The sequence below is a fragment of the Hyperoodon ampullatus genome (genome assembly GCF_949752795.1).
Source record: "Hyperoodon ampullatus genome assembly, chromosome: 18".
NCBI classification, from domain to species: Eukaryota; Metazoa; Chordata; class Mammalia; order Artiodactyla; family Ziphiidae; genus Hyperoodon; species Hyperoodon ampullatus.
Genome location: NC_136931.1, coordinates 57,185,842 through 57,205,167, shown reverse-complemented (window position 1 = coordinate 57,205,167; position 19,326 = coordinate 57,185,842). Strand labels below are relative to the sequence as shown.

General features: G+C 42.0%; 1 long non-coding RNA gene across 1 annotated transcript; it reads left to right on the top strand.

Annotated features, from left to right (window-relative positions):
* Positions 1-6,371: 6,371 nt before the first annotated feature.
* Positions 6,372-17,423, top strand: LOC307066344. The gene is made up of 4 exons (XR_013811371.1): positions 6,372-6,488; positions 7,866-7,992; positions 8,285-8,386; positions 17,399-17,423. It is a non-coding gene; the product is annotated as an uncharacterized lncRNA (long non-coding RNA).
* Positions 17,424-19,326: the final 1,903 nt, after the last annotated feature.

Here is a 19,326-nt window from a genome sequence, read left to right as displayed (position 1 = left end):
AAAAAGTTTGTTATACTCACAGGTCATGAGAGACAAGAGTCACTGCATGCTGAAAGGTCACATCAGAGAGAGCACCAAGGGATCAGGCTCAACCAAGTAGGGGGGTGGGAGCATCCATGGGGAAGAATCCACGGGGAAGTGCTCTTATTGGCGGATCAGGGTGGAGTACACAAGAAAAGACTGGAGGAGATTTCGTTGGTGCATTTGAATGACGCTAGGTCACAGGCACGGGAGGGTAGGAAGAGGAACTTGAGGCAGGGACCAACCTTATTACACTGGTGTACATGGTTGCGTGGTCAGTGTAGTCAGAGCTTGTTTGTGGGGATGTTGAGGCAGAGGGAAAATATGAAGTTTTAAAAATTTAAATACAACAATCTACACAAAAGCTATTAGAATTAATAAGACAGTTTATCAAGTTTGCTTGGTATAATATCAATATACAAGTTAATTGTATTTCTGTATATGACCAACAAAGGTTAATGAAATTATAAAATACCATTTACAAGAGCATTAAAAATTTCAAGTATCATGAAATGAATCTAAAAAATGACTTCTATAAGAAACATCAACTTTATTCAGAGACATTAAAGAATAAGTGGAATGATACATGGTGTTCATGAATTTTAAGCGTTCATACTATAAATATGTCATTACTCAAAAGATTTATAGACTCAGTGCAGCCCCAGTACAAATCCCAGACTTTTTGTGTGTGTGTGTGTGTGTGGAAGTTGACAAGTTGAGGTAAAATTTTATGTGAAAATATAAAGGGCCAAGAGAACAAAGACACTCTTGCAGAAAAAGAATACAGTAGGCGGCCTTGCTTTATCAGACCTAAGACTTAGAAATGATCCCGTAGCTAAAACAGAGTAGTATTGGCCCAGGAATAAACGAGAGAGCAATGGAACAGAACAACGTCCTAAATCAGAGCCATACAGACATGGACGCTTGATTTATGATAGAGATGGCACTGCCCAACAGTGCAGAAGAGCCTCACTTTAAATAAAGCTGCTGGGACAACTATCTATACAGAGGAAAAAAGAAAGTTGATCCCTGTATCACAGTATTCACAAAAACAAATGACTGGGCGGGTTGTGACTATTCAAGATACACAGAATCCTTCTTGAATGTATTTGTTACTGAGCGCAAGTCCATGTACCCGATGCACAGTGAGGCCAAACAATACCAAAACGTTGGAGTTTGGAGCAGAGAAAGGTTTATTGCAGGGCCATGCAAAGAGACCGGTGGTTCATGCCATAAAAACCCTGAACTCCCTGAAAGCTTTCAGCAAAGCCCTTTTACAGGAAAGGTGAGGGAGGGGTGTGGTTAGTTGTTGCACACTTCTTGCTATCAGATCCCTTGCTCTTGAGGTCAGGTCACGACGTTCCTGGAAACCTCCACCAAAACAAATGTTATTCTCTGTTCTGACAAGAAAGGGCAAGGTCCCAAGGCTCAGCTTTCAGAAGTCCAAGCCCTGGCTAAGAGGAGGGGCTCCCTGCGCAGGCCGGTTACCTTGCCCAGGAGCGTTGGTCCAGCACCCAGACTAGATGCTCCCGCCAGTGCCCAGGCCTGGCTGAAGACGTGGATCTCAGTTGGCGGTGCCCTCAGGGCCAGGTCTCCAGACCCTGCCCAGCTGTCATCACTGAGGGAGCCGGGTGCCCAGGCCCCAGTCAGACTTCAGGCTCCTTTGGCAGCGCAGACAGGGGCAGGGTCCTGCGGACTTCGACCCATGGAGACCACAACCGCCGTTAGGTCCCAGAGGCAGGGATGGGGGAGAGGTTCCCGTCTACTTCAAGGCGCGGGCCCAGCCAGTGGCGGCAGTGGCGAGGGCTCTCCAGCTTTGCAGGACACAGTCCTCAGACTGTCCCCAGGCCCCCCACCTCACCCGCCAGGCGCAAGGCCAGGGGTCCTCGAGGGCCCCTCGGAGGAGGTCCCCATCTGCCTCTCACGCACTCTCTTCCGGGTGGTCCACTGAGAGAGAGCGGGACCTCTAACCCCTGGAGCTAAGGGCTGCGCGCCCGCTCCGCCTCTATTACAGAGTCACCTTGTACCGTGAGACAGAAGTGATACTCTTTTGGCGGGGATTGTGGTTGCCAGTGTCTGCTCCACAAAACGTATCTGCCCCGGTCCTCACCCCCTCACGGTCTCGCCTCACGAGGTACATCCAAAGTGCTCTCCTCGTAACACCTCTGCTCCTTCAGCTACAGCTCTAGCCTCCTAATCCCCATTCTCTCCAACGTTTAACCGGCATCCTGTCTGCAAACGCTCCCCATTTCTCTGTCCCAAAGCCCCAGCCTTCCCAACACGGCCACGTCTTTCCTGCGGCATAAAAAGGGATCCGAAAGAGAGTGGGCGCGGCCATTCTGCTTAGGCCTGGCCTGTGACTGGTTTAGCTCCTGGGTCAGGTCGGAAGACTGTACGCGAGAGTGTTGAAACGCTACTGAACATGTACCTGAGCAGCTGCAGAGATGGAACAGCCCAGGGTGAAAAATCTTGGAGACAACCGGTTGAATTTCCGCCTCTCCGTACTGGTCGGCAGGACGGTCCAAAATGGCGGCGCACGATCCAATATGGCCGCTCCCACATAATGTAACGCCATGGGCGCGGCCATGTTGCACGGCACTAATTCCTCCAGGCATCAGAACCCATCGCTCACTTCCAAAGTGGCCTTGAATGTGAGTGATAACAGGGGCCCGCTACTTACGTCAGCGGAAACGGAAGTAGCGTCCAAAGCTTGGCTTCCCCGAGCGTACTGTCACAGAATTGGCATTTGAGGCTACGTGAGATTTCTGCGAGTGGATTTAAGAATCCCGCGTGGTGGGAATTCTGACTTGAGATGTGGTTTGTGGTGGGTACTCGTGGAGGATTGTTGTTGAAGGCGGCCTCGGAGTTTTGGGGGCGTTGTGGGTGGCTTGGGCCAGCATCAGTGTTGAGGAGTGGGTTGAGGAAGTAACGAGAGACCATTGCTGTTGACAATGACAGGTCGGCGCCGGATCGCCGCCCCCGCACCCCGCCCCCGCCCCAGGCGGTGGAAAGAGGAGGTGGAAGAGCCAATGGTCAAAGGGGTCCATCTAGATAGGTTGGTGAGGATAGGGCTTGGGGGTTAGTCACCTGGGATTCCTGTGGTTGGAATTTGAGCTTCGGAGGGGCCAATGAGTGAAAAATAGATGTCTGGGGAGCTGTGAATGGGTGCGACAGCGAAGTGCAGGTTGGGGAGCTCTGTGGGTATCCTTAGGAGAGGTTGAGGGGGTTTGGGACATAAAGAGGCCTCAGGTGGACAGACATTTGGGTGTGTGCTGAGCACTGGGGTATTATATTTCCCAACGTTTTATACTGGAGAATTTCAAGCATACAGAAAAGTCGAAAGAATAGCCAAGTGTTCTTCTGTGTATCTGCCATCGAGATCCATGAATTGTTAAAATCGTGCCCATGAATACTTAAGAGCTTACGTGTGCTTGTACGCGCTTGAAATCAAGTTAATCCTAGCTTTTTATGTCAATTCTGCCACTTGTTTCTGTGACTTTGGATAAAGTACCAAGTTCTATAAGTCTGTTTTCCCATTCAAACAAATTGATTTCCACCTCACCGGTTCTCATGAAGCCCCTGTCTTCATGACCTCATCTAACGCTAATTACCTCCCAAAGACCCCATTTACAAATACCATCACATTGAAGCTTCAGCGTATGAATTTGAGGGACACAAATATTAAGTCTATATAACAAGTAGGTATTTGACAGAAGGTAGCTATTATTATTCAAATGTATACCTTTCTAATGGGATTTCTTTCTACTCAAAACAATACTTTCAACTTATTAAGTTAGAATAATTAAAAATTCCTCCTCCTATGTGACTTTATATATGATATTAAATGGAGCTCTCTAAGTTTTTTTAATCAGAATATCATTGTATGTTTATTATCAGTAAAAAACAGGAAATAAAAATCACCCTCAGAGAATTCCCTGGCCCTGGGTTTGATCCCTGGTCAGGGAAATAAGATCCCACAAGCCCCAGAGAGTGGTAAAAAAAATAAATAAATAACCCCCAATTTACTATCTGTAAACTACCTGTAATGTTTTGAAATGTATTTTTAAACTGAATTATATATTATGGATATTTTTCTGTTTTTAATTTATAAAAGTAGGTCAAATTAAACGCATATTTCAGAGGCTTCTGATTTAGTTTTACCAAATTTCCCTAATAACTTTCTATTCCATAATGCTTCTACACACAGTGTGCCAGATTTTTCTACATCTTTAGCAACAATGGGCGTATCATCCTTCTTTTCTAATATGATAGCCCAATTTAGAAATTTGATTACCTTGGCTTTTCTTTATAATTTTGTTCAATGAATGTCATGTTTGATCATTGGAAAATGGGAAAGTCCTCCATCCTTGTTCCCACCTAACCATCCCAAGCTTTGGAATCACTATTCACAAATTAGAATGTGTTATTCCCTTGACTTTTTTTTTTTTTTTTTTTTTGTGGTACGCGGGCCTCTCACTATTGTGGCCTCTCCCATTGCGGAGCACAGGCTCCGGAGGCGCAGGCTCAGCGGCCATGGCTCACGGGCCCAGCTGCTCCGCGGCATGTGGGATCTTCCCGGACCGGGGCATGAACCCGTGTCCCCTGCATCGGCAGGCAGACTCTCAACCACTGCGCCACCAGGGAAGCCCAAAGCAACTTTTCATATGCTTATTTGCCATCTCTCTTTTTTTTTTTTTTTTTGATGAAGTGTCTGTTTGAAACTTCTGTTCCTTTTTATCGGATTGTCTCTTCTTTTATTAAGTTGGAAAAGTTCTTCATATTTTTAAAATAGAAGTCTTTTAGTCAGGTATATGCTTTGTTAATATTTTCCTCTAGCCTGTGGCTTGATCCTTCTTCATTTTTTAGCAGTGTCTTTTGAATATCACAAATTTTTAGTATTGAAGAAGTCCAATTTATCAACTTTTTCTTTTATCATGCATTTTGTGCCCTGATTAAGAAATCTTTGCCTCACTTAAAATTTTTCTATGCTTTCTTCCAGAAGTTTTATAGTTTTAACCCTTACATTTATAATCCATTTTGAGTTAATTTTGGTTTGAGGCAAACATGAATATCCTATTTGTTTCAATGGCACTTGTTAAATAATTTATTATTATTTTTCTCATCATGCTCATGCTTTTCTCTTGTGGAATATGTGGAATATATACATATTCCATATTATATATGTGTGTGTGTGTGTTTGTGTGTGTGTGTGTATAATTTTAAAGAAATGTACTAGTCCGCCCATTCTATCCCTTTTGTCATTTTGGTCTGTCTCTCTAGCTTAAATTTTCCCTTGGCTTTGGGTCTTATTTTTTTTGCTTCTTTGCATGTCTGGTAATTTTCAATTGGATGTCAGATATTGTCAGTTTGATGTTGTTTACAGGATTTTCTTTTATTCCTTTAACTACTTTTGAGGTTTGCTCTGGCATGTAGTCACGTTACTTTGAAAAGGTTTGATTCTTCCGAGGCTTTCTTTTCAACTTTCTTAGGTGGAGCCAAAGCAGTCTTTTGTCTGTGATTACTCTGTACCTATTACTGAGGCAGTACTCTTCTGAGGCCTCTGTTTGAAGTCCTGGTGGAAGGTCTTTCTACCCTGGCTAGTGGGAATGCTGAGTATTCCTGATCTTGTTTGAGCTCCAGGAATTGTTCCACCTCCTCCTTTCCAGGGGCCTTGGTAGTTTCCTCAGTTCACCAGTCCTTAGTCAGAGACTCGGAGGAACCCTCTGCATATCTACAGAGTGACTTTTTTCTCTTTTTTCTGAGGTACTACCTGGCAAACTCTAGCCACCTTTGCTTCTCAGACTTGAAATTCTGTATCATTAACTCAGCAAGACTGCTGGACGGTTTTGGGGTTCCTTCTCCCTGTGCTCTGGACTGGAAAGTCTCTCCAGGCAGTGAGCTGCAGCACAGAGTTCTCACCTTGTTTGTTTTCCTTTTTCTCTGACTTCTGGGTCTTTAAATAGTTGTTCTAGATATTTTTCCTACTTTTTGTGTTGGTTGGCTAAGATGAAAGGATAATTCTGGTAGTTCTCCTTAGACTCAGGGGATTTATTGATTCTGGGGGTTTGTGTTTTAGTCCTTTCTCTGCCAGTTACTAGCTGTTGGGTTTTAGCTAGGTGCTTAACCTTTCCTCTGTTAGTTTTCTCTAAAATGGAATAATTATCATCTGTACATTATAGGGTTGTCGTGAGGGTTAAGTGAGAAAAGAACATACTTGAAACAGTTCCTTGCACGTATTGGAACTTGCTTTTATCATTACTTCCATACTAAACAAATCTTTTCTTGAATCCATAGATGCCAGCTTCCTAGAATAAGGCCACTCCTATAAAGGAAAAAAGTAGGTCTCAAGCCCGGGAATTCATCCTTGCTAAGGATACCCTTGATGAGACACCATTACCAGGATTTCAGGACAGATCCTAAATGTGGTGGCCACTTCCTAAAAGATGTTAAAAATGACCAAGTCCCAGGTGAGCTGTTTGGTTTTTTTCCCAGTTTGTTTTGCATTTTGATCTTTGGAGTTTTATTAAAATGTATCCAATTAAAGAGAACAATATATATAGATACATTGTGGCTAGGAGGGATGTGCTTAGATTGGGAGATAGAATAAATGATCCAGAATAGCTAATCAGGAAGGGAAACTCATCTGCATGTCATAGGGTCCTGCAAGGTGCTGATAATTAGAACATTGCCACATAAGCAGCAGGATCCAGAAGTGGGTTGCCTACATTTCTCTGTTAATACTGGAAACCATCACAAAAGATAAAAATGTGTTGCAAGATTTACTTTGTATTTAAGAAGGAAGCACATGAATTCAGTAAAGATTTCCTGGACATTTAAGTGTGAAGATGGGTCTTCCTGTTACTTTTTTTTCTCATCCAGACAGTGGACCCAGTGAAAAGTCATCTTCCTAAGGAAATGTGGGAGGTATAACAGGCACAGATAGAAAACTTTAAAAATCCCTTACCTATTAAAAAAAAGATAATAGTAGTGCTTACATAAAGGTTACTGTGCAGATCATTGTGTTACTGTGCGTAAGATGCTTAGAACGATACATAACACACAGTGAAAGCTTTGTGTTTGCTTTTTTTTGAGTATTGTGATTTAATACATAGTCCAATTTCTAATAGGCAGTTCTGAGCATAGCATACTTTTGTATATGAAAAACACTGCAGTGGCTACCAAGTGTCTGCAGGACATGTGCATTCTTGCTCCAAGACGTGTTCCTGCCTGTCACCTGGGCATCTGTCCCTTTCAGCCTCTTCTCCTGTCCCTTTGAACTATATGCAGTTCTTTGGACTCAAATAGATCAGAAGGCATTTGACGGCAGGACCATGCTCTATTTCCTTTTTTAATGCAAAATATATATATAGTAAGTAACATTAAATGCTTGTAAGGTGGGTTGCAGATTGTTTTTAAGTAGTTTAAAGTTTCAGTGACATTTTACATTGGGTAAGTGAATGAGTGAAGAAGTGAATGAAGAATGCACAAAGAAAGGAGAGCTTTAATGAATTTAGCCCACAGAATGTCAATCAAAACTAGGTACAGGACTTCCCTGGTGGCGCAGTGGCTGAGAGTCTGCCTGCCGATGCAGGGGACATGGGTTTGTGCCCCGGTCCAGGAAGATCCCACATACTGCGGAGCGGCTGGGCCCGTGAGCCATGTGCAATGGGAGAGGCCACAACAGTGAGAAGCCCCCGTACCAAAAACAAACAAACAAAAAAACTAGGTACAGAATGATATATGTTTATAAAATTTCATAGTAAAAATAGAATAATATCCTATAGATCGTTACTATTTTATTCCATTATATTAACTCCAGATGAAAAAGGATTATGTTACAACAGGGCTTATTGTCATTCAATGATGTGGCTGTGGATTTCACCTGGGAAGAGTGGCAGCTGCTAGACGTTGTTCAGAAAAACCTCTACCGGGATGTGATGTTGGAAAATTATAGCAACCTAATGTCATTGGGTAAAGACAACTTTCCTAACTATCTCAGCGTAAGCCCATTTATTGCCTGTCTTTTTTCCATTGCTACAATTTATGCATACTCTGATATCGTCAATGATTTTGGACTTGGACTAGTATAGGTAGGTAACAGAGCTTATTTTATTTAGTATCATACAGTGACTGTACTTAATTTCATTTTCCAAGTGAAAAGTTTCAATTTTGCTGAGATTTAAACTATACATTCCCTGAAACAGAACTTTTCCTCACAGGACCCAATACTGCTCAGATTCTCTGTGATTACCCCCCTTGTCAGGTTATCAAGTTACCAAGCCAGAACCAGTGATGCACTTGGAGAAAGGAAAAGAAAAAGAAGAAGCAGTAGTAGAGAGGGAATTCCCAAGTCAGTGTGCTCCAGGTGAGTGAAACCAATGCAGTGGGAGTTCGTGGAAGCAAAGTAACAGTTGGTCATTGTTGGGTTGGGAACTTTGTTATTTTAATATATTTTTTTAATTGAAGTATATTTAATGTACAATGTTATGTTAGTTTCAGATGTACAGCAGAGTGATTCAGTTATATGTATATATATATGTTCTTTTGCAGATTCTTTTCCATTATAGGTTATTACAAGATATTGAATATAGATCCCTGTGCTATATAGTAGGTCCTTGTTGTTTGTGTATTTTATATATAGTAGTGTGTATCTGTTAATCCCAAACTCCTAATTTATCCCTCCCCATTTTAATATTTTTTTCTCATAGTCTCTGAATCTTTAGAGGTGACTTTGAATGAAAAGAAGTCTTCAGTATGAATGTTGCCTGCTTCTCTTACTACCCTTCCATATATGACTCTCTTTTGCTAGCCACCTAGGAGGAGACTTACCTCTTTGTATCTACCCTGGGTCAGATCTTTGCCTAGTTCATTTGGTCTTTTCTTTTTTGCTTAGTTGTTCTTTTACCGTAGCTCATTAGACACAACCAACCTCTTTTACCTTTTATCCATATTCATATACCTCTTCTATTTTTCTTTCAAATATTCATAGATTTGTTCCAATGTTTGATGACACCCATGTCCTTCAGTTCATTACTTATTACTGTTTCTTTTATTGGGTGCCTCAGGCTTACGTTGTGCACCTGCTGTATCGCTTTCTCCATCTCTTTGGATATTGACTTGAGATTTCATCCCTCTCCATTTCATGATAATGGTAGTATTCATTGATTTGTTTTTTCTAGAAGTAATGTGGCAAGTTTATGATTGGCATCAGGAAGATAACGGGAAGGGTGGACCTGTGGAGAGAGATCATGAAAACAATGCATTGGGAAAAATATTTCCTTTGAGCAAAAACTTTGTTTCATTTACAGAAAGACCCCATAAATATGTCGCAAGAGGAATAAGTTTGAAACAGTATTCAGACCCAAGTTTTCAGAGTAAAAGCTATGCAGAAATGAACTCTGATGAGTTAAATGGTTATGAGAAGTCATTTTTCCATACTCTACATGAAACCTCCCATCCTCGAGCCCTGTACTATGAACATAATTTATGTGTGAGGTCTTTCAGCCCAGTAACAAATCTTAAAAGACATCACAGAATTCACACAGAAGGGAAACCTTACGAATGCAGTGAATGTCCCAGATCCTTCAGGTATAAGTCAAAGCTCATAATACACCAGAGAACCCATACAGGAGAGAAACCATACAGATGCAGTGAATGTCAGAAAGGTTTCAGTACAAAATGTCATCTCACTCTGCACCAGAGAACTCATACAGGAGAGAAACCGTATGAATGTATCGAGTGTCAGAAATCCTTTAGAACAAAATATCATCTCATTCTACACCATAGGACTCATACAGGAGAGAAACCCTATGAATGCAAAGAATGTGGAAAAGCTTACAGGGAAAAGACGAAGCTCAGATTACATTACAGAACACATACAGGAGAGAAACCTTTTGAGTGTAGTGATTGTGGGAAAGGTTTTATGCAAAAGTCAAACCTGATTATCCATCAAAGAATCCATACAGGAGAGAAACCCTATGGATGTAAAGAATGTGGAAAGGCCTTCTGTAGTAAGTCTCAGCTTGTTGTTCACCAGCGAAATCATACAGGAGAAAAATCCTATGAATGCAGGGAATGTGGGAAAGCCTTCAATAAGAACTTGCACCTCATCACACATCAGGAAATTCATATCAGAGAGAAACCTTGTGAATGCAGTGATTGTGGAAAAGCTTTTGTACACACATCACAGCTCATTCTACATCAGAGAAATCATACAGCAAGGACACCTTATGAATGCGAGGGATGCGGGAAAGCCTTTAATAAAAAGTCACACTTCATAACCCATCAGAGAATTCATACGGGAGAGAAACCTTATGAATGCAGTGAATGTGGGAAGGCTTTTATAGACAAGTCACAGCTTATTGTTCATAGAAGAACTCATACGGGAGAGAAACCTTATGAATGCAAGGAATGTGGGAAAGCCTTTAATAAAAAGTCATCCCTCATAACACATCAGAGAATTCATACGGGAGAGAAACCTTATGAATGCAGTGAATGTGGAAAAGCTTTTATAGACAAGTCCCATCTCATTGTCCATCAGAGAACTCATACAGGAGAGAGACCCTATGAATGCAGTGAATGTGGAAAAGCTTTCATACGAAAGGCAATGCTCATTGTCCATCAGAGGACACATACAGGAGAGAAACCCTTCGTATGCCTTGAATGCCAGAAAGCCTTTAGCAGTATGGCAATGCTCAGTAGACATCAGTTGATTCATACAGGAGAGAAACCCCATGGATGCAGTGAATGTGGGAAGGCTTTCCGCCAAAAAAGCCATCTTATTATCCATCAACGATGCCATACTGGAGAGAAACCCTATGGATGCATTCCATGCGGTCAAATCTTCAACCAGAAGTCACAGCTCATTAGACATCAGAGACATCACACAGGAGAGAAACCATATCAGTGCACTCAATGTGGGAAAGACTTTTTTGAGAAATCATACCTCAGTGTCCATCAGAGAAGTCATGCAGGGCAGAAACCTTATCAGTGTGGTGAGTGTGGGAAAACTTACTCTGTCAAGTTCTTTCTCACTTCACATGAGGAAATTCATACATGAAAACAATCCCAGGAACACAGCACTGGGAAGACTTTAGTGAGATGCCACATCTCCCCGAATATAAGAAAATTCACACGAGAGTCACCCTATGAATGCAGGGAAAGTTAGGGTACTTTTCCATTAATTTTGGCCTTTGTAAGTTTCAAAACTTACCCAGAAGAGAAATCTTTTAAATGCAGTGAATATAGGAAAATGATCTATTACCAATGTAGCCTCATATTTCATGAGAAAAAAGGCAGTATGAATGAAGAGTTGAAATCTCTTGAGAAGAGATCCCATTATACATCACACAAAATGAAACCTTTGGGTACAACAAATGTTTTTGATAGTCTATCATAAAGTAGTCAGTTTTCACTGTGGAAAAAAATCTCACAAATATTGTGAATTCTTGAGTAGCTTCCAAACAAATGAGTTTTCATACCAAGGAATACAGATGGCTGAAGACTTGTGATAAGGGATGCCTCTGGCATAAAGTCCAAACTTATCATGCATCAGATAATATTTTTTTAAGGAGAATTAGTAGAGTGTAATGGTGGGAAAGTTTATTTACATATAAACAACTTATAATAAAAATTTTCATCATCGCATTACCATGTATTTATAGAAAATGTAACACAAGGTAGTCAGTTAGGAAGAGCAGATAACTTTAGCATGCCAAAGGACACTTTGTTTCATGTTTGAATATATTGTATAGTCAAAGAAGTAAATTAAGAAAGGTCCCAGATGTATGTATTTGCTTTGTGTCTGAGTATTTTTGTAGAACATGTATATGATGATTTTCAAATTTCACAAGGTAATGAAAGTTGTGTACCACGAAATTCTTGTTCCAGTTTGTATGTCTAATATCTACCAAAAATGCCAACATAGTGAAATAAATAAATCACAAGGGAAGTAATTCAGCTTAACATTAACAATACTATAACACCATTTACACCTTTTTGGTTTTTGTTTTACTGTTACTGGTATTGTAAATGAACCTGGTACTTTCCAGCCCTTAGGAATGATAAATTTTTTAAAACAAATTATCTTCTGGTTGTCACTCAGAAAACAAAAAACAAAACCCCAAAAAAGCCCCATTACAAATATTGAGGTTTAAGAGTGATAAGTAATCACAACTCTTCTGTCCCCAGATGAGTTCTGAAAAACTGGAAGCAGCTGCTGTTTTCAAAGAAATGAAGATTAAAATGTCACTTGTCTTGGTGGTTGTGCTGAAATGGGGAATGAATATGGCTTAGACTTATAGCCAGATGTGCTTGCCACGGCTTTCCTCCATGAAAACCTAGTTTATTTGTTTCCTAGAGCTGCTGTAACAAAGTATACTATTAACTGAACGGGTTAAAACAGCAGAAATTTACTACTGTCTCAGTTCTGGAGGCCAGAAGTCCAAAGTCAAGGTGTCATCAGGGCCATGCTCCCTCTGAAACCTGTTGAAGATTCCTTCCTTGCCTCTTCCTAGCTCCTGGAGATTTATGGGCAACTATTGGCTTTCCTTAGTCTGCAGCTGTATAACTCCAACCTCTGTCTTTGTCATCACATGGCATGCTCCCTGTGTGCCTCTGTGTCTCCACATGGCCAACTTCTAAGACCACCAGTTATTGGATTTGGAGCCTACCCTACTCCAGGATGAGCTCATCTCAACTAAACTCCATCTATAACAACTCAATTTTCTGAGGTACTGGAGGTTAGGACTTCATACTTCTTTTCGGTTAGGGGGAGTGGATACACGATTCATCCAAAACTCCTAGTACAAGTGACCCTTGAACATTGCAGGGGTTAGGGGCGCTGTCCCCCTATGCAGTTGGGAATCGTTATATAACTTTTGACTCCCCCAAGACTTAACTACTAATAGCTTTCTATTGATTGGAAGCCTTACCAATAACAAACAGTCGATTAACACATATTTTATATGTTATATGTATTATATACTGTATTCTTACAATGAAGCTAGAGAAAAGAAAATGTTATTAAGAAAGTCATATAAGGGGGAATTCCCTGGTGGTCCAGTGGTTAGGACTCGGTGCTTTCATTGCCGTGGGCCCAGGTTCAGTCCCTGGTCAGGGAACTAAGATCCTGCAAGCCACACGGCGCGGCCAGAAAGAAAAGTCATAGGGAAGAGAACATATGTTTAAAGTACTGCACTGTATTTATCAATACCATAAGTTTACATCATCTGTTTACAAGCTGAATCATCTGTCAGTATCTACATCAATATTATATGATACAAAACACTGTAGATGTTATATGTATTACTAACACTAAGCATCAAAAATGAAAAAGTAATGTGAAAAAATTCATTTATTTACAGGTATAACAACTCATACATTGATAATGAAGAAGCAGCAATAATATTTTATCGTCTTGGGCACACTCTGTTGTTCAACTGTGTTTTTCCCTCACCTGTTATTTATCCTAGTGTTCATAGGCACACTTTTTTTTTCTTTTTTTTTTTTGGTGGTGCATATATCTAGGAGTGGATTTGTTGGGCCATAGAGTGATTTTTAAGACTTTAAATTGGAAAATGTAAAAATATGCAAGAGTAGAAAGCTTCAAAATTTTTTAACATTTTGTTGATTTCACTGATTGCCTTTCCCCCTGCCCCGGGAGTATTTTTAATCAAATGTCATATAGTATAATTTCCTCCTTAAATTCTTTAATATGTATCTGTAACAGATAAGGATTTTTAAAAGACTGTAGTCACCATTATACTCAACAAAATAGACAGTATTTCTTGAATATATTCGGGTTCTCCAGTAGTGTGTGTGTGTGTGATTTATTATAAGGTATTGGCTCACATGATTATGGAAGCTGAGAATTTGGAGGTGGAAAGGGTGGGGAAGACTTCCTTCTGAGAGATTAATAATTCTGTTAACTGTTCCTGAGAAACTCACCTCATCAAAAGAACAAAATATTGACAGCTTAACTTGCCCACATCTGCCAATTCAAGACCAGAGTAGCCCCAGAGGGCCTTGAACAAGATATTGGGGACAACAGCCTTTCTGTCAAAGTTTATTTTGCTTGAAGAAGACCATTTGTTCTTGGGTGTGGGCTATAAAGATGTTTCTGTGTTTACGAGATCTACCATTAATTCTTATTCTATTGTAAAGAGAACATTTATTCAACTGTTAATAATCGGAGGAATCTTGTTGCATATTACGATTACCAGGGAGTTTTGTGAATAAATACAGGTTCCTGGGACTTCCTTGGTGGCGCAGTGGTTAAGAATCCGCCTGCTAATGCAGGGGACACAGGTTCGAGCCCTGGTCTGGGAAGATCCCACATGCCGCGGAGCAACTAAGCCCGTGAGCCACAACTACTGAGCCTGTGCTCTAGAGCCCACGAGCCACAACTACTGAGCCCGTGTGCAACAACTATTGAAGCCCGCACGCCAAGAGCTCGTGCTCCACAACAAGAGAAGCCACCGCAATGAGAAGCCCGTGCACCACAACGAAGAGTAGCCCCCGCTCCCACAACTAGAGAAAGCCCGCCTACAGCAATGAAGATCCAACACAGCCAAAAATAAAATAAATTTAAAAGAAAAATACAGGACTTCCCTGGTGGCGCAGTGGTTAAAAATCCTCCTGCCAATGCAGGGGACATAGGTTCAAGACCTGGTCTGGGAAGATTCCACATGCCATGGAGCATCTAAGCCTGTGTGCCACAACTACTGGGCCTGCACTCGAAAGCCCGCGAGCCACAACTATTGAAGCCTGTGCACCTAGAGCCCGTGCTCCACAACAAGAGAAGCCACCGCAATGAGCCTGCTCACCGCAGCGAAGAGTAACCCCCGCTCGCCTCAACTAGAGAAAAAGCCCTCGCGCAGCAACGAAGACCCAACGCAGCTAAAAATAAATAAATTTATTTAAAAAAAAAAAAAGGTGCCTGCATGAAGCACCAGACTTTATTAATCAGATGCCTTGATGCTGCAGTGACCTAACCCATATTTTATTTTATTTTTAGTTGTTTATTTTTTTTATTGGAGGATAGTTGATTTACAATATTGTGGTCTAACCCATATTTTAAAAAAATACCTCCCCAAGCGATTCTGTTGGAACAGTATCAGTTGTAGATCCAACATTTGGGAAACAGTTATCTAGATGGTATTTGGAGCTGGGAGAGGCATGAGATGGGAATGTGAGGGGAAAAACACAGTTGAGCAATCCACAGCGTCCCAAGATTATGAAACATTTACACAGATTTTCTTTTATCTTGTAGCAGTGGTAACTCTTAGGGTGGGGTGAAATACAGGAGATCTCCAGTCTCTGGAATGTACGTTGTGGAATGAAGGGGACTTCCTGGATTCAAAACAAAACAAAAAACAAAAAGGTTCCTTGGATAAAAACACCAAGGTCCTACTGGGACACACAGGGAACTGTATTCAATATCCTGTGATTAAACCATAAAGGAAAAGAAAAAAAAGTTCCTCATTCAGATGGTCTTAGAAAGTCGCTCTAGAAGCTCCCAGGGAAAATCATCTAACTCTCCCAAAAGTCCTCTCCCAAGGAGGGTCAGAGAGCTGAGGATGAGGCGACTCCCATTTCCTTGCTTTCTGTTTTAGGCAGCCGCGAGGTGGAGCTCGATTTCATTAGTTCTTCACGAGCAGTTGGGACAAACTGAACGTTACCAAAGCCAGTCATGCCAGGATTGTTTACTGCTGCTGTTTTTTGACCCCTCAGCTCGGTCCTAAGTATGTACTGATGCGATACAACCAGTTGCCTCTCATTGCTTAGAATTTACTCTCATCTAGCTGGAAGGATGGCTGCCAAAAGCATTGTTTTAGGCGGATGAATTTCCACTCATTTCTGGCCATGAAGGAGAGGGGTGGATATCGAGTAGGAAGCTGGCAGTTTCTACCACATCCTACTCATCTGTCTACACAACATCCCTGTATACTCTTCTCCCCAAACAGAAGTAGCCCCATCCTTCCCAAGGGAGACAGCTCCAAAGTTTTATTTTGGAGTTTTAGACTCAATCACGTCTAGAAATATTTGTGGCGAGCAGTCCATAAACTTTAAAAGAATCCTCATTGGGCTTCCCTGGTGGCGCAGTGGTTGAGAGTCCGCCTGCCGATGCAGGGGACACGGGTTCATGCCCCGGTCTGGGAGGATCCCACATGCCGCGGAGCGGCTGGGCTCGTGAGCCATGGCTGCTGGGCCTGCATGTCCGGAGCCTGTGCTCCACAACGGGAGAGGCCACAGCAGTGAGAAGCCCATGTAATGCAAAAAAAAAATAAAAAAATAAAAAAATAAAAGAATCCTCAGAGACCCAGTATACAATAGTGCAATGAGAAAGAGCATCCACAATGAAAACTTCCAGTGAAGAACAGAAAATTGGGGAGGATGTAGCAGGCACTATTCTATTGCAACCAAGGCCAATGGGCAGGAATAGTAAGAGTTCCCTGTCCTGGCGGTCAATTTGGAAGCCCTCGTTCTCCCATCTAGAGGATGTACACCATCCTTCATGACTCCTGGCTTTGCCCTCTTGTCTTTATTAGTTGTCCCTTATTTTCTATGGTCACATCTTAGTTGGGCATTGAAGAGTATACATTTCTTGGGAATTAAAAAGCATTTCTAGGAGTCAAGAATGCAAATGAGATGGGTAAACTTCTTTGCATTAAAAATGCAAAAACTTTAGGGGTGACATGAGAGGAAGGGAGAAAAATGGATGACTGAGTAAAAACAGTGGAGTGGGTGAAGGACTTTTGATAACAAAACTAGCTGATATTCATTTTGAGTTCTTTCTTTTGCCAACTCATCAGGAGTGTGTTATATGATGAAGGGCAATTTGTGGGTGATTATTTGCAGAAAGCAAGGGAAAGGCTGAGTGCTATTGTAAACTGATTTATTTCAAAACAAAGTCATCAGGCAACAAGGGTACTTTACTTGAAGCCGAGATTTAAAACCAGAGGTGTTCATAAAAAGGTAAAGCACGTGGAAATTTGTATTTTACTTTTTAAAACCTTTTTATTTTATTATATTTTTATTTTTGGCCGCACCACACAGCATGTGAGATCTTAGTTCCTGGACCAGGGACCAGACCCACACCCCCTGCAATGGAAGTGCAGAGTCTTAACCACTGGACTGCCAGGGAGGTCCCTGGGAATTTGTTAAAATTGGTTGCCAAGGGGAGGGGTTTGGGGCGGGGGAGGGAAGGATTGGGAGCTTGGGGTTAGCAGATGCAAACTAGTATATATAGAATGGATAAACAACAAGGTCCTACTGTATAGCACAGGGAACTATATTCAATATCCTGTGATAAACCAGAATGGAAAAGAATATGAAAAAGAATGTATATGTATAACTGAGTCACTTTTGTGTACAGCAGAAATCAACACAGGGCTTCCCTGGTGGCGTAGTTGTTAAGAATCCGCCTGCCAATGCAGGGGACACGGGTTCGAGCACTGGTCTGGGAAGATCCCACATGCCACGGAGCAACTAAGCCTGTGAGCCACAACTACTGGGCCTGCGCTGTAGAATCCGCAAGACACAGCTACTGAGGCCCATGCACCTAAAGCCTGTGCTCCGCAATAAGAGAAGCCACCGCAATGAGAAGCCCATGCACCGCAGCGAAGAGTGGCCCCCGTTCATGGCAGCTAGAGAAAGCCTGCGTGCAGCAACGAAGACCCAACGCAGCCAAAAATAAAATAAATTAATTTAAAAAAAAAAAAAGAAGAAAGAAATCAACACAACATTGTAAATCAACTATAATAAAAAAAATAAAATAAATGTGGTTTTGATGATATTATTCAGACATTATTTAGACTAACCTAGTACTAACCTAACCCATCTCCAAAATGCTTGTAAAGTAAACCATAAATGCTGTCTTGGTTTAAGCCATTGTTAGGTGTAATTGTAAATTGCAAATGACTGATAATTGAAAGCACCCTAATTGATACAAGACCTTGGGAGTAATGCTTCCACGTGCCACCATGGCGAGCCCCAAACTCCACGGGTACTGTTAAAAAGGAAACAGCTTGGGCTTCCCTGGTGGCACAGTGGTTAAGAATCCACCTGCCAATGCAGGGGACACGGGTTCGAGCCCTGGTCGGGGAAGATCCCACATGCCGCAGAGCAACTAAGCCCGTGCGCCACAACTACTGAGTCCACGTGCCACAACTACTGAAGCCCGTGAGCCTAGAGCCTGTGCTCCACAACAAGAGAAGCCACCGCAATGAGAAGCCCACGCACCCCAATGAAGAGTAGCCCCTGCTCGCCACAAGTAGAGAAAGCCCATGCACAGCAACGAAGACCCAACACAGCCAAAATAAATAAATTTAGTAAAGAAAAAAAAAAGGAGACAGCTAGCCCCAAATGGAGTCACTTGTGCCAGCAAAGCAAGACTTAATACCTAACCTAACTGCAGTTTCAACCCTCCCCCAACCCCCCCTTCCCGCAGAAATGTGACCTTTAGCCAGCCAACCTGGAATTTCCTGCCTAGTACCAGGAGGTAATCCACTGATAGACCCCTTTCTTTCCCCTTATGGGGGCTGACCTTGCCTGAAACAATGCATTCGCTGTTAATAATCCCCACCTTCCACCCCTACCTCTACCTTTACAAACCTTTCCTTTTCTTCGGCTCAGTGAAGTTCCTTCCCATTTACTCGGTAGGATGCTGCCTGGTTCATGAAGTGTTCAATAAAGCCAATTTGATCTTTAAATTACTCAGTTGAATTTTTGTTGTTTAACAGTACAGAATATCCTTTGTTCAGGACCTCGCCCTAGGTGTCTCTGGCTGTTGATTCATAGCCTTTAATATCCTTTGTAATAACCCAGTAATGCAGTGAGTAAATGGGTTTCCTGAGTTCTGTGAGCCACTCTAGCAAATTAATCACACCCAAAAAGGGGATGTCACAGGAACCTCTGATTTATAGTTGGTCAGTCAGAAGCCCAGATGACAACCTGGACTTGTGATTGGCATCTGAGTTGGAGAGACCAGTCTTGTGGGACTGACTGACTGAGCCCTTAACCTGTGGCATCTGATGTGATCTCTGGGTAGAGTGTCAGAATTGAATTGCAGTGATGCCCAAAACTTGGCCTCTGTGCACGGGTGCCGAATTGAATCTTGGAGACAAAGTTTTGGGTGAAGTAGAAAAGGATAGCTTGGGACTTCCTTGGTGGTGCAGTGGTTAAGACTCCACACTTCCAGTGCAGGGGGCACAGGTCTGATCCTGGTCGGGGAAGTTCTGCATGCCATGGGGTGTGGCCAAAAAAAAAAAAAAAAACTATTAAAAAAAAAGAGAACAGCTTTAT